This window comes from Sinocyclocheilus grahami, unplaced genomic scaffold (genome assembly GCF_001515645.1).
Source record: "Sinocyclocheilus grahami isolate Dianchi unplaced genomic scaffold, SAMN03320097.WGS_v1.1 scaffold123.1, whole genome shotgun sequence".
In the NCBI taxonomy this organism is placed as follows: Eukaryota; Metazoa; Chordata; class Actinopteri; order Cypriniformes; family Cyprinidae; genus Sinocyclocheilus; species Sinocyclocheilus grahami.
Window position 1 is genome coordinate 800,392 of NW_015505302.1, and position 3,787 is coordinate 804,178.

The window sequence follows — 3,787 nt, forward strand, 5'->3', positions numbered from 1 at the left end:
TTTTTTGTTATTTAAAGAGCACGTTAGTTATATGCGCCTATAGGCGGGTGCACAACGCACGTACACTTTTCTTATTACACACACACGCAGCAGCACAAAAACATTTTTAAATTTTTTTAAATTAAGGATTAAAATGTAAAAGATTATTATTGTGTACATAAATATAAAATTGCCTACATGTCATAATGGAATAATGGATCATAAGACTTACGAGTATAAGAATTACGCGCACAAGCAGATCCGTTCCCTCACTAGAGAAGCGTTCTGTTTTTCCGCTTGTAAATTCTGCCATGTAAACAGCGAATCCGCCATAAACCATGCGCTTGGATCGTTAAAATACTACCCATGTACTTTAATGTCTGTTTCACAAGTGAGACCCAGGAAATCCCTTATATGGACAAATGCATCAGATATCACTACAGCTGAATAACATGCAGATAAAGATGCTTTGACTGATGAAACGTGGAAGACAATAAACACCCAATTGCAATGCAATGCTAATTGACATAGCTTGTATCACAGTAAAGATTTTTATAAAAAAATATTTTCTGTCTCACTGTGATAAGAAGCAATATGGAACCACAGAAGCTCACTGTTTCAAACACGACGTTACATGATGTTACATGATGATCAAATATGATGTTATATAGAGATTTTTGAGCAAAACATGACATTAGTCTCATAAATTGTCATGTTTGACGCTATGTTAAGCAAACATGCTACCTATCCCTGATGCCAGGAGCTACTGTTTTATAACTAATTTTGAAAAGTACATCCACGCATAAGATTATGTGGTTGTTTTTAAGAAGGGCAAAAGCAAAGAAGGGTAAGTAAGGGTTTAAAAGAAAAGAAAGAGTTTAAAACAGTGTGAATTGAAATGTACCAGTAAAAAAATAATGTGGTGTATGAGTAAGGTTGGGCATCATTTGAATTTTTATGATTCCGATTCTTGTCAATTCCTAATTTCGATTCCAATAAGGTAAAACATAATAATAAATCAAAAAAAAATCTTAGATATCATTCACATTTATTATAACTCTTATTGCAAAATATTTCCTTGTTAGCTGAATACTATCAATGAAAATCAACAGACTAAAGAACACTTACACAAGGATGTGTGTCCAGCAGAGAAAACAGCCTGTAAGTCTTCTTGACTTGAATAGTTTAAAATTACATTGAAATTGTAGTTTGTAATAAAAACAAAGGTGGACTCCAGGCACATTTTCGATAGGACATTTTATTTAACATGTTAACCCATACCTAAGCTTGGGAATCCAAAATCTATTCCAATTCTGGAATAGAATGCTTAAGGTCAGGAATCGTCTAGTTGTTACAAAATTAAAATTTAGATTCCTCTTATTGATTCCTTTGTGCGCTTTTTAATATGACTTTAAACCATTCAAGCACAAGAAGACTCATGCTCTGGTTTCTGTACTGCAAACATAGGGGCATAGCCATTATTTCAGAAATAAGGGGGACAGCAATGTAAAAAAAAAAACTTTTGACTTGTCAAATTGACAGGCTTTATTTTTTCTTATGCATTATAATTGGATAATAAATCAAATGCACTGCTGGATGATAACCAATAATTTGTATTCTATAAAATTTTTTATGTATTTTCCTAATGACAATTTTAGAATTGGTTTATACAAACACATAATAAGGCAGAATATTTTCTATACTGAATTAAATGTTACGTCAATTAGCACTGCATTATTCATATACTATATTTATTACCTTGAAATTACCTGAAATTAAAATTTTAAGTACAGCAATAGCGGGATGCCTTTGTCCATATTAGGGATTTCCTGCAGGTCATAAGTTATTACTTCTACAAGGCCGTTTTGGACTTTCTGCGTGGCAGCGCCCTCCGGCTTCGAGTATGAATGAAACATGCACTGCATGAGAGTGTTCAGCGCTCAGTAATGTTCATATCTTCTCGTTTGGATATGGATATGAATAAATCGTCCGGTCATACATAGACTATCTTGTTTCTTCACCTATGTGCTCACACATCCAAAGCACGCACACAGAAAAAGTTATTTTAAATGCATCTGATTGACAGATAAATCATGGTTGATCTATCAGCCAGATGCACGAAAAATGCATGCACTCTTATTTCAATGTTGTTGTTAATGTTGAGGTTATTTTAGCTTCATACACTTAGTTTAACTGCACTGTTAAAGAGGGATTTTTACCATTCAACAGAATTATGTGCATGTATTTTAGACACTTACATTGTTTTTGCTCCATCCATGCATTCTATTAACCGAGTTTCTATTTACTTATAGTGCTTTGTAATATCGACGGTATGACCCAATTCAGGAGCTGACAAAACTACGATTTAAAGTCAGAGCATAGCTCACATTCACACAATACTGAAAAGCTAACGATGCTGATTCAAAACGACAACACCGGTGATTGACAGTCAAAGCAAAGCGCGGTTTGAACGGCCCGTCCCCCCAGCTGAACTGGAAGTTTTGATTGGTTTTGTACCCGAATCAGACCTGTCTGTTATTGGCTGAAGCGCAGGGCTCCACCCCAGAAGTTTGAAAAGTGCCCATCAAATACCGGCTCGCTCTGTTTCTCCATCAGCACCTTTATTGTCTATTTTTTTTATACTTTGTACTAATACATGTAGCGAAGTTGAATACTTTAGTTGTATTCTACTCAAGTAAAAGTACCACAATTTAATTATATTCAAGAAAGTAGAAAAGAAAACGTAAAAATGTACTCAAGTACTGTAACGAAAGTATTTGTAATTAGTTACTTTCCACCTCTAGTGACAAGTGAGTGTCAGAAACAAAAAATGTACATAGTGTCTTTTGTCCCGGAGTAAAATGTATTTCTGCTTTTCTAAAAGTGCCTTTTCTACTGCCAGAGAGTGAATCTGCATCTTCATTCAACCCATCTGTCATTTTTTTGGTGCATTTATTTGAACAGACAAATCTTATTTAAACTTTCATGCTGAACATTCATAATGGTATGGCCTAAGCTGGTTTGCTGGTTAAAATGGTCTCACCAGGCTACCCAAGCTTGTCTTCAGCTAGTCTAGTTGACCTCTCAGACTGGCCAAGCTGGTGTTTAGCTGGGTGACCATTGCCAACTCCACAAAGCAATATAAAAGGTAATCTGTTTCACTGTACTATAGTGTATATATATATGAACACGTAGGCCCAGTTTCACAAACGAGGCTTAGCTTAAGACAGGACTAGGCCTTAGTTAAATTAAGATATTTAAGCAACTTTTACAAAAATGCCTTAGAAGAAAACATTACAGGTGTGCATCTTGACACAGAACAATGAAACTGACATATTTTAAGATATGTCAGAGCAAGATATTTTCAGTTGAGACAGCTCAAACATGCATTTTAGTCCGGGACTAGCTTAAGCCTTGTCTGTGAAACCGTGGGATAGACTTTTATTGGCTGAAAATCATCCTCTCTGTTGCAGATTTCAAATCTCCATTTTGCATATTTAATTATTAGAAATGTAAGAACTTGTGTTGGTGATTTCAGAATATTTACATACCATTTGTCAATCTGATGCAAATAAGATTTCAGAAATTTGCTCTGAAAACCACTTACATGGTATTTTGTTTCATTTTCATTGGCATTTGGCATCTGGGGTCACTATTAACTGTTGAAAAGCTCTGACTGGAAAAAGTGGAAAAGGTGAGGATTTATCGAAATGTCTAATTTTATATTTCATAGAAACCGAATACTGATTTGGAACTTGAGGGTAAGGAAATGGGTGAACTCCCTTTATTAAACAGACTGTTTCGCTTG